The sequence below is a fragment of the Rhyacophila brunnea genome, unplaced genomic scaffold (genome assembly GCF_057557595.1).
Source record: "Rhyacophila brunnea isolate RB1 unplaced genomic scaffold, BYU_Rbru_1.0 scaffold_10, whole genome shotgun sequence".
In the NCBI taxonomy this organism is placed as follows: domain Eukaryota; kingdom Metazoa; phylum Arthropoda; class Insecta; order Trichoptera; family Rhyacophilidae; genus Rhyacophila; species Rhyacophila brunnea.
This window is the reverse complement of record NW_028232752.1, coordinates 45,144,511-45,157,010: the sequence shown is the minus strand read 5'-3', so window position 1 is coordinate 45,157,010 and position 12,500 is coordinate 45,144,511. Positions and strand designations below refer to the sequence as shown.

Here is a 12,500-nt window from a genome sequence, read left to right as displayed (position 1 = left end):
CCGCACGAAGGTCGCCGCTGCGGCGCGACGGACGACCGGCCGAAGCCGGGCGGACGCGAACCTCGTTCTCTACCGTCGCGTGCGGCGGCCGTGGACGCCGCGGCTCCGCCCCTCGTCGAGGGACGGGACAACCGCACGGCGCATTCGACCGCAGCGCGACGGGTCGCGGTGTTATACTGAGGGAGAAGTGCACGCACTCCGGGGGCCCGTCGGCGAACCCGCGCCCCCCCCTGCCGGCGCACCCGCGAAGGCGCGTCGGCAGAGGGTGAGCGGCGAGACGCGGACCCCGGCGGAAGAGCGATGAATCTCCCCGTTCGCTCGTTTGAGTTCCACAGGTTTACCCCTGAACGGTTTCACGTACTCTTGAACTCTCTCTTCAAAGTTCTTTTCAACTTTCCCTCACGGTACTTGTTCGCTATCGGTCTCGTGGTAGTATTTAGCCTTAGATGGAGTCTACCACCCGCTTAGGGCTGCACTCTCAAGCAACCCGACTCTGGGGAGAGAGACCGTCGCGGCCGGCTACCGTCACCACGGGCCTGGCACCCTCTACGGGTAAACGGCCCCGTTCAAGATGAACTTGGACTGGCAGCCGTGACTAATGACCGCGCGTGTATGTATAATTCTCCTCCCGAACGCTACATTTCCCGGCGGCCCGCCGGGGCCGCAGGATTCAGCGCTGGGCTCTTCCCGTTTCGCTCGCCGCTACTCGGGGAATCCTCGTTAGTTTCTTTTCCTCCGCTTACTGATATGCTTAAGTTCGGCGGGTGATCTCTCCTGATTTGAGGTCGACAAACAGTTTGCGTGCAAAATGACGCATGCGAGCGCTCAGACTCACGCGCGGCGACGCCTTTTACGGGTTGTGTGCGTGTGTGCGCAGCGGCTTTTGCAAGTCACCGCGCTCACGCCACGTTCCAGTGCGTGCGCGCGAAGCGAGCGCCCGATGCGAGCGCACTGAGGCGCTACATTCGCACAGGGCGCGCCCGACAACAGGCGTCGATAAATATTTGACCGGACGCCCGGAAGGACGGGTGGGTGGCGGAGGCGTGCGTGTGCACGCGACCTATCCCCCCCCCCCGCCGACCTGGCGACGCCGGCAACTGCTCGCGAACAGCCACACACACACACACACACAAGTGTGTGTGTGTGTGTTATATGACCGTTCGCAGTCTGGTGTTTCTGGTGTACGCGACCCTCAAACAGGAGTGGTCCGTCGACAAACTACGTCTTGCTCGGACCGCAATGTGCGTTCGAAATGTCGATGCTCATGTGTCCTGCAGTTCACACTCTGACGCGCATTTAGCTGCGTTCTTCATCGACCCACGAGCCGAGTGATCCGCCGTTCAGGGTAATCTAGTGATTACATATTGTTGTTGTTATATTGTTTCGTTTTCGGCATATTATATATTTCATAATGCACATGCGAGATGTGCAAAATAAATTTATATAAAAAAAAAAAATTACACGTTACGCGTACACGCGCACATGTTCGTTTCGCACAGGAAATGATCCTTCCGCAGGTTCACCTACGGAAACCTTGTTACGACTTTTACTTCCTCTAAATGATCAAATTCGGTCAAACTTTCCGGCGCGTCAGAGGCCCACGAGGAGCTTCCGCGCGCCAGTCCGAAGACCTCACCAAATCATCCATCGGTAGTAGCGACGGGCGGTGTGTACAAAGGGCAGGGACGCAATCAACGCGAGCTGGTGACTCGCTTTTACTAGGAATTCCTCGTTCATGGGGGAGAATTGCAAACCCCAATCCCTATCACGAAGGGGTTTCATCGGGTTACCCGGGCCGTTAAGCCAAGGAGGACACGCTGATCCCTTCAGTGTAGCGCGCGTGCGGCCCAGGACATCTAAGGGCATCACAGACCTGCTATTGCTCAATCTCGTGCGGCTATATATACCGCCGGTCCCTCTAAGAAGATTTTCATTGTACGCCGGTAGTGAAGACCGCGACGCGCCCGCGCCTCCGACGCAGAACGCCAAAGGACACGGACGCGCGCGGACCCTCGTGATACCGGTTGTACGTCTATTTAATAGGCTAGAGTTACGTTCGTTACCGGAATTAACCTGACAAATCGCTCCACCAACTAAGAGCGGCCATGCACCACCACCCACCGAATCGAGAAAGAGCTGTTAATCCGTCAATCCTTCCAGTGTCCGGGCCTGGTGAGTTTTCCCGTGTTGAGTCGAATTAAGCCGCAGGCTCCACTCCTGGTGGTGCCCTTCCGTCAATTCCTTTAAGTTTCAGCTTTGCAACCATACTCCCCCCGGAGCCCGAAAGCTTTGGTTTCCCGGGAGCTGCCCACCGGGTTAAAATAATGAAACTTCGGCGGATCGCTGGCTGGCATCATTTATGGTTAGAACTACAGCGGTATCTAATCGCCTTCGAACCTCTAACTTTCGTTCTTGATTAATGAAAACACCTTTGGCAAATGCTTTCGCTTTAGTCCGTCTTGCGACGATCCAAGAATTTCACCTCTAACGTCGCAATACGAATGCCCCCAGTTGTCCCTATTAATCATTACCTCTGGTATCAGAAAGCCAACAAAACAGAACCGAGGTCCTATTCTATTATTCCATGCGTACAATATTCAGGCAAAACTTAGCCCGCTTTGAGCACTCTAATTTGTTCAAAGTAAACAGCCGCGACGGCCCGCCTCGGCGAACGGCCGACCTTGCGGCCGACCGACGCCGGATGGCGAAGGACGCACCGGCGAGAAGCCCCGCAGACGTGCCTGTCGTACCGCAGTCGGTAGACCGACACCGCAGGACACAATTTCAACTACGAGCTTTTTAACCGCAACAACTTTAGTATATGCTATTGGAGCTGGAATTACCGCGGCTGCTGGCACCAGACTTGCCCTCCAATGGATCCTCGTTAAAGGATTTAAAGTGTAATCATTCCGATCACGAGGCCTCGGACGAGTCCCGTATCGTTATTTTTCGTCACTACCTCCCCGTGCCGGGAGTGGGTAATTTGCGCGCCTGCTGCCTTCCGTGGATGTGGTAGCCGTTTCTCAGGCTCCCTCTCCGGAATCGAACCCTGATTCCCCGTTACCCGTGACAACCATGGTAGTCGCATAAACTACCATCGACAGTTGATAAGGCAGACATTTGAAAGATGCGTCGCCGGTGCTAGACCGTGCGATCAGCTCAAAGTTATCTAGAGTCATCTCGAAGAGCGACGGACGACGCGAGCGCCGACCGCCGATTGGTTTTTGATCTAATAAAAGCATTCCTCACGTTCCCGTTCAGAATTACGTTTGCATGTATTAGCTCTAGAATTGCCACAGTTATCCAAGTAACTGTGTACGATCTAAGGAACCAAAACTGATATATTGAGCCATTCGCGGTTTCACCTTAATTAGGCTCATACTGAGACTTGCATGGCTTAGTCTTTGAGACAAGCATATGATTACTGGCAGGATCAACCAGGGAGCTGCTCTGCGAGGCCGCGGGCGCGCGCGCACTGGGCGCGCCGACACCCGCGATCCACACGTCACACGCGAACGCGCACCGGAGTCACCCGGCGGGCGACGCTGGCTCTCTCTTTCGATTTTTAACGTGCCGACGCACGAGATACAACGGATTGTATGCATACATACGCACAGAGCACGAGATCGTGCTCCGCGTTTCTCAATTTCCCATCGTAAAACGTGCACACCGAAAACGCACGCCGTCGGCGCGGTAAACGGAGCGACGGAGGCTGAAACGCCGTCCGCCGTCACTCGACAGGATGATTCTGCTAGCGCGGAACTCCAGAGTGATGCGATCGCATAGGCCGCGGCGACGAAATATAATCGCACGCCGGGTGAGTGTCTCGTCTCGCAAATGTACCGCCGACGCGGCCGAATGGCCGCCGCAGTTTGCGAACGCCGTGAAGGAAGTCTTGTCAAAGACGACAACCCACTGCTATACATACGATGGATGAGGGGAGAGACCCAGACGACAACAACAACGAATACGGACACGGCAATGTTGGGTAGCGCAATAATCCGTCGCCATTATTTTATCGTACAGTTCTCTCCTGCGTACATTTTCCCTCACACATTATAGTGTAAACGCGGCGCACTACCGGCCGCGTAACCGAAATAACACTACAAAAGGCGAAGGTGACGATTCTCTTTAGGTTTAATCTTTCATTTGAAATTTCGAATTGCGAATTGCGAATATATATTTTGGTAATTTGGATAATTTTTTTTTTTTAATTTCAATTTTTTTTTTTTTTTTTTTTTTTTTTCATCCATCATTATGAATGATATAAAACCATTGAAATAAATATCATTATGAGAACGTTATATTACGCTCGCCACCGAACGGTCGAGGGTGGGCTGAAATGCCGATACGACGCAAATATAGCTTGCCAGGCGGACGCGGTCTCGTACTTCGTCTCGTACGGTCTCGTCTCGGTCTCGTACTTCGTTCGCAAACCGTCAAGAGTGCCAAACAAAATGTAGCATAGCATTGATAAAGCGCCGCACTACCGACCGCGTGACCGAAATATCACTACAAAAGGCGAAATTGACGATTCTCTTTAGGTTTAATCTTTCATTTGAAATTTCAAATTGCGAATTGCGAATATATATTTTGGTAATTTGTTTGGTTAAATTTTTTTTTTTAAATTTCTAATTTTTTTTTCCATCATGATAAGATATGATGTATGAAAAAAAAAATTAGGTTATATTATGTTAGGTTAGGTTAGGTTAGGTTAGGTTAGGTTAGTTTAGGTTAGATTAGGTTAGTTGAGGTTAGGTTAGTTTTTGTTTAGGTTAGGTTAGGTAAGGTTAGATTAGGTAAGGTTAGGTTAGGTTTAGCTTAGGTTAGGTTGTGTTAGGTAAGGTAAGGTTATGTTAGGTTATGTTAGGTTAGGTTAGGTGAGGTGAGGTTAGGTCAGGTTAGCGAAAGAACGTAGTCGACGAGAGCGCCGCTTTAAGCGAGCCATGGGCCCTCCTGGCTAGCTAAATCTGCGTCCCGCCGGCATCGTCTACTTGACATGCCGGAGGGACGCAGATTTAGCTAGCCAGGAGGGCCCATGTCTCGCTAAAAGCTGCGCTCTCGTCGACTACGTCCGTTCGCTGACCTGACCTAACCTCACCTCACCTAACCTAACCTAACATAACCTTACCTAACCTAACACAACCTAACCTAAACTAAACCTAACCTAACCTTACCTAATCTAACCTTACCTAACCTTACCTAAACAAAAACTAACCTAACCTAACCTAAACAAAAACTAACCTAACCTAACTTAAACTAACCTAACCTAACCTAAACTAACCTAAACAAAAACTAACCTAACCTAAGCAAAAACTAACCTAAACAAAAACAAACCTAACCTAAACAAAAACTAACCTAACCTATCCTAAACAAAAACTAACCTAACCTAACCTAATCATACCTAACGTGACCTAACCTAACCTAAACTAACCAATTTTTTTTTTCATACATCATTTATTATTATGATGAATACCATAAAAAAATATCAATATCATATCGTTATAGGGCATAAACGTGATCAACGAGCGTGTCACTGATCATTTTAAATGCGCCCGATACGCCTCACCTGAAAGAATATTTCATTGTCTTCATTTCGACGTTCAACATAGGAATAGGTAAGTAAAGCGCGAGGGCGAGTTCTAGCGGTAAAATTTGATGTTAAAATAATTTTTCATTATTTTTCATCCAACATATATTATTATGATAGATATCATATACCGTTGACATGTCGATAACATAATATCGTCATAATACGCACGCCGCCGAACGCGGCGAGAGTCGGACGTGAAGTGCACGATGCACGACGATTAAGCTCGCCAGGCGGGCCACGTGTCGCGCTCTAAGCGGCCCTCTCGTGCGTCGTCGACGGCCGAAACGGCGATGTCTCGCTTTAAACGGCGCTCTCGTCGACGACGTTCGTTCGCAGACCTAACCTAACCTAAACTAACCTAACCTAACCCAAACACAAAAACTAACCTAACCTAACCTAACCTTACCTAACCTAACCTAAGCTAATTTAAATAAAAAAAAAAAAAATCTTTTTTTTTACATCCATCATATTATTAACATTATATATATATAACGAAGAATTAAAAAAAAAAAAAAAAAAAAAAAAAAAAAAATTAAAATAAACCTTACCTAACCTTACCTAACCTAACCTAAGCTAATTAAAATAAAAAAAAAAAAATCTTTTTTTTTACATCCATCATATTATATTATTATGAAATATCAATATTATATCGTCATAAGGCATGAACGTAATCGTAAGATAATTTCATTGTCTAGTTCTAGCGGTATAATTTGATGTTGAAATAATTTTTCATTTCTTTTCATTCATCATACATTATTATGATAGGTATAATATACCATTGACATAACGATAATATAATGTCGTTTAAATACGCACGAACCGGCGAGAGTGGGACGTGTGAAGTGCACGATGCCGGCGGGACTCAGATTTAGCTGGCCAGGCGGGCCCGTGTCACGCTTTAAGCGGCGCTCTCGTCCGTCGTCGACGGCCGAAGCAGCGACCTCGTCGTCGAAGGATGTCTCGCTTTAAACGGCGCTCTCGTCGACGACGTTCGTTCGCCAACTTAACCCAACCTAACCTTACATAAACCTAACCTGACCTAACCTAACCATATTATCGTCATAATACGCACGCCGCCGAACCGGCGAGAGTCGGACGTGAAGTGCACGATGCACGACGATTTAGCTCGCCAGGCGGGCCACGTGTCGCGCTCTCGTGCGTCGTCGATGCATGTCTCGCTTTAAGCCGCGGTCTCGTACTTCGTTCGCAAACCGTCAAGAGTGCCAAACAAAATGTAGCATAGTATTGATAAAGCGCCGTACTGTTAATAATGTAAATGAAATATGAACAATGTAATAGTGAAGTAATAACCCTCGTACGAAAAACCAAGGAATTCAATAAAAGCAGAAATAAAAAAAATTTAAATAAACCTCACCTAACCTTATCTAACCTAAACCCTATCTAATTTAAATTGAAAAAAAAAAAACATTTTTTTTTCATCCATCATACAATATTATGATAGATATCATATATCGATAACATATTATCGTCATAATACGCACGCCGCCGAACCGGCGAGAGGCGGACGTGAAGTGCACGATGCACGACGATTTAGCTCGCCAGGCGGGCCACGTGTCGCGCTCTCGTGCGTCGTCGATGCATGTCTCGCTTTAAGCCGCGGTCTCGTACTTCGTTCGCAAACCGTCAAGAGTGCCAAACAAAATGTAGCATAGCATTGATAAAGCGCCGTACTACCGACCGCGTGACCGAAATATCACTACAAAAGGCAAAATTGACGATTCTCTTTGGGTTTAATCTTTCATTTGAAATTTCGAATTGCGAATTGCGAATATATATTTTGGTAATTTGTTTGGTTAATTTTTTTTTTTTAAATTTCTAATTTTTTTTTCCATCATGATAAGATATGATGTATGAAAAAAAAAATTAGGTAATATTATGTTAGGTTAGGTTAGGTTAGGTTAGGTTAGGTTAGGTTAGGTTAGGTTAGGTTAGTTTAGGTTAGATTAGGTTAGTTTAGGTTAGGTTAGTTTTTGTTTAGGTTAGGTTAGGTAAGGTTAGATTAGGTAAGGTTAGGTTAGGTTAGGTTTAGTTTAGGTTAGGTTGTGTTAGGTAAGGTAAGGTTATGTTAGGTTATGTTAGGTTAGGTTAGGTGAGGTGAGGTTAGGTCAGGTTAGCGATCGAACGTAGTCGACGAGAGCGCCGCTTTAAGCGAGCCATGGGCCCTCCTGGCTAGCTAAATCTGCGTCCCGCCGGCATCGTCTACTTGACATGCCGGAGGGACGCAGATTTAGCTAGCCAGGAGGGCCCATGTCTCGCTAAAAGCTGCGCTCTCGTCGACTACGTCCGTTCGCTGACCTGACCTAACCTCACCTCACCTAACCTAACCTAACATAACCTAACATAACCTTACCTAACCTAACACAACCTAACCTAAACTAAACCTAACCTAACCTTACCTAATCTAACCTTACCTAACCTTACCTAAACAAAAACTAACCTAACCTAACCTAAACAAAAACTAACCTAACCTAACTTAAACTAACCTAACCTAACCTAAACTAACCTAAACAAAAACTAACCTAACCTAAGCAAAAACTAACCTAAACAAAAACAAACCTAACCTAAACAAAAACTAACCTAACCTATCCTAAACAAAAACTAACCTAACCTAACCTAATCATACCTAACGTGACCTAACCTAACCTAAACTAACCAATTTTTTTTTTCATACATCATTTATTATTATGATGAATACCATAAAAAAATATCAATATCATATCGTTATAGGGCATAAACGTGATCAACGAGCGTGTCACTGATCATTTTAAATGCGCCCGATACGCCTCACCTGAAAGAATATTTCATTGTCTTCATTTCGACGTTCAACATAGGAATAGGTAAGTAAAGCGCGAGGGCGAGTTCTAGCGGTAAAATTTGATGTTAAAATAATTTTTCATTATTTTTCATCCAACATATATTATTATGATAGATATCATATACCGTTGACATGTCGATAACATAATATCGTCATAATACGCACGCCGCCGAACGCGGCGAGAGTCGGACGTGAAGTGCACGATGCACGACGATTTAGCTCGCCAGGCGGGCCACGTGTCGCGCTCTAAGCGGCCCTCTCGTGCGTCGTCGACGGCCGAAACGGCGATGTCTCGCTTTAAACGGCGCTCTCGTCGACGACGTTCGTTCGCCAACTAAACCCAACCTAACCTTACATAAACCTAACCTGACCTAACCTAACCTAACCTAACCTAACCTAACCAAACCTAACCTAACCTAACCTAACCTAACCTAACCTAACCTAACCTAACCTAACCTTACCTAACCTAACCTAAGCTAGTTTAAATTAAAAAAAAAAATCTTTTTTTTTACATCCATCATATTATTAACATTATATATATAACGAAGAATTAAAAAAAAAAAAAAAAAAAAAATTAAAATAAACCTTACCTAACCTAACCTAAGCTAATTTAAATAAATAAAAAAAAAATCTTTTTTTTTTACATCCATCATATTATATTATTATGAAATATCAATATTATATCGTCATAAGGCATGAACGTAATCGTAAGATAATTAAATTTCATTGTCTTCATTTCGACGAGTGGGACGTGTGAAGTGCACGATGCCGGCGGGACTCAGATTTAGCTGGCCAGGCGGGCCCGTGTCACGCTTTAAGCGGCGCTCTCGTCCGTCGTCGACGGCCGAAGCAGCGACCTCGTCGTCGACGACGGATGTCTCGCTTTAAACGGCGCTCTCGTCGACGACGTTCGTTAGCCAACTTAACCCAACCTAATATTACATAAACCTAACCTGACCTAACCTAACCTAACCTAACCTAACCTAACCTAACCTAACCTAACCTAACCTAACCTAACCTAACCTAACCTAACCTAACCTAACCTAACCTAACCTAACCTAACCTAACCTAACCTAACCTAACCTAACCTTACCTAACCTAACCTAAGCTAATTAAAATAAAAAAAAAAAAATCTTTTTTTTTACATCCATCATATTATATTATTATGAAATATCAATATTATATCGTCATAAGGCATGAACGTAATCGTAAGATAATTTCATTGTCTAGTTCTAGCGGTATAATTTGATGTTGAAATAATTTTTCATTTCTTTTCATTCATCATACATTATTATGATAGGTATAATATACCATTGACATAACGATAATATAATGTCGTTTAAATACGCACGAACCGGCGAGAGTGGGACGTGTGAAGTGCACGATGCCGGCGGGACTCAGATTTAGCTGGCCAGGCGGGCCCGTGTCACGCTTTAAGCGGCGCTCTCGTCCGTCGTCGACGGCCGAAGCAGCGACCTCGTCGTCGAAGGATGTCTCGCTTTAAACGGCGCTCTCGTCGACGACGTTCGTTCGCCAACTTAACCCAACCTAACCTTACATAAACCTAACCTGACCTAACCTAACCATATTATCGTCATAATACGCACGCCGCCGAACCGGCGAGAGTCGGACGTGAAGTGCACGATGCACGACGATTTAGCTCGCCAGGCGGGCCACGTGTCGCGCTCTCGTGCGTCGTCGATGCATGTCTCGCTTTAAGCCGCGGTCTCGTACTTCGTTCGCAAACCGTCAAGAGTGCCAAACAAAATGTAGCATAGTATTGATAAAGCGCCGTACTGTTAATAATGTAAATGAAATATGAACAATGTAATAGTGAAGTAATAACCCTCGTACGAAAAACCAAGGAATTCAATAAAAGCAGAAATAAAAAAAATTTAAATAAACCTCACCTAACCTTATCTAACCTAAACCCTATCTAATTTAAATTGAAAAAAAAAAAACATTTTTTTTTCATCCATCATACAATATTATGATAGATATCATATATCGATAACATATTATCGTCATAATACGCACGCCGCCGAACCGGCGAGAGGCGGACGTGAAGTGCACGATGCACGACGATTTAGCTCGCCAGGCGGGCCACGTGTCGCGCTCTCGTGCGTCGTCGATGCATGTCTCGCTTTAAGCCGCGGTCTCGTACTTCGTTCGCAAACCGTCAAGAGTGCCAAACAAAATGTAGCATAGCATTGATAAAGCGCCGTACTACCGACCGCGTGACCGAAATATCACTACAAAAGGCAAAATTGACGATTCTCTTTGGGTTTAATCTTTCATTTGAAATTTCGAATTGCGAATTGCGAATATATATTTTGGTAATTTGTTTGGTTAATTTTTTTTTTTTAAATTTCTAATTTTTTTTTCCATCATGATAAGATATGATGTATGAAAAAAAAAATTAGGTAATATTATGTTAGGTTAGGTTAGGTTAGGTTAGGTTAGGTTAGGTTAGGTTAGGTTAGGTTAGTTTAGGTTAGATTAGGTTAGTTTAGGTTAGGTTAGTTTTTGTTTAGGTTAGGTTAGGTAAGGTTAGATTAGGTAAGGTTAGGTTAGGTTAGGTTTAGTTTAGGTTAGGTTGTGTTAGGTAAGGTAAGGTTATGTTAGGTTATGTTAGGTTAGGTTAGGTGAGGTGAGGTTAGGTCAGGTTAGCGATCGAACGTAGTCGACGAGAGCGCCGCTTTAAGCGAGCCATGGGCCCTCCTGGCTAGCTAAATCTGCGTCCCGCCGGCATCGTCTACTTGACATGCCGGAGGGACGCAGATTTAGCTAGCCAGGAGGGCCCATGTCTCGCTAAAAGCTGCGCTCTCGTCGACTACGTCCGTTCGCTGACCTGACCTAACCTCACCTCACCTAACCTAACCTAACATAACCTAACATAACCTTACCTAACCTAACACAACCTAACCTAAACTAAACCTAACCTAACCTTACCTAATCTAACCTTACCTAACCTTACCTAAACAAAAACTAACCTAACCTAACCTAAACAAAAACTAACCTAACCTAACTTAAACTAACCTAACCTAACCTAAACTAACCTAAACAAAAACTAACCTAACCTAAGCAAAAACTAACCTAAACAAAAACAAACCTAACCTAAACAAAAACTAACCTAACCTATCCTAAACAAAAACTAACCTAACCTAACCTAATCATACCTAACGTGACCTAACCTAACCTAAACTAACCAATTTTTTTTTTCATACATCATTTATTATTATGATGAATACCATAAAAAAATATCAATATCATATCGTTATAGGGCATAAACGTGATCAACGAGCGTGTCACTGATCATTTTAAATGCGCCCGATACGCCTCACCTGAAAGAATATTTCATTGTCTTCATTTCGACGTTCAACATAGGAATAGGTAAGTAAAGCGCGAGGGCGAGTTCTAGCGGTAAAATTTGATGTTAAAATAATTTTTCATTATTTTTCATCCAACATATATTATTATGATAGATATCATATACCGTTGACATGTCGATAACATAATATCGTCATAATACGCACGCCGCCGAACGCGGCGAGAGTCGGACGTGAAGTGCACGATGCACGACGATTTAGCTCGCCAGGCGGGCCACGTGTCGCGCTCTAAGCGGCCCTCTCGTGCGTCGTCGACGGCCGAAACGGCGATGTCTCGCTTTAAACGGCGCTCTCGTCGACGACGTTCGTTCGCCAACTAAACCCAACCTAACCTTACATAAACCTAACCTGACCTAACCTAACCTAACCTAACCTAACCTAACCAAACCTAACCTAACCTAACCTAACCTAACCTAACCTAACCTAACCTAACCTAACCTTACCTAACCTAACCTAAGCTAGTTTAAATTAAAAAAAAAAATCTTTTTTTTTACATCCATCATATTATTAACATTATATATATAACGAAGAATTAAAAAAAAAAAAAAAAAAAAAATTAAAATAAACCTTACCTAACCTAACCTAAGCTAATTTAAATAAATAAAAAAAAAATCTTTTTTTTTTACATCCATCATATTATATTATTATGAAATATCAATATTATATCGTCATAAGGCATGAA

General features: G+C 44.4%; 2 non-coding genes and 1 pseudogene across 2 annotated transcripts; all 3 read right to left on the bottom strand.

Annotated features, from left to right (window-relative positions):
* LOC147079284 (large subunit ribosomal RNA) overlaps positions 1-788 on the bottom strand; it is a 5,134-nt pseudogene extending 4,346 nt beyond the window's left edge.
* Positions 789-1,186: 398 nt separating this feature from the next.
* Positions 1,187-1,348, bottom strand: LOC147079283 (5.8S ribosomal RNA). The gene has a single exon (XR_015071715.1). It is a non-coding gene; the product is annotated as a 5.8S ribosomal RNA (ribosomal RNA).
* Positions 1,349-1,500: 152 nt separating this feature from the next.
* LOC147079282 (small subunit ribosomal RNA) lies at positions 1,501-3,444 on the bottom strand. The gene has a single exon (XR_015071690.1). It is a non-coding gene; the product is annotated as a small subunit ribosomal RNA (ribosomal RNA).
* Positions 3,445-12,500: the final 9,056 nt, after the last annotated feature.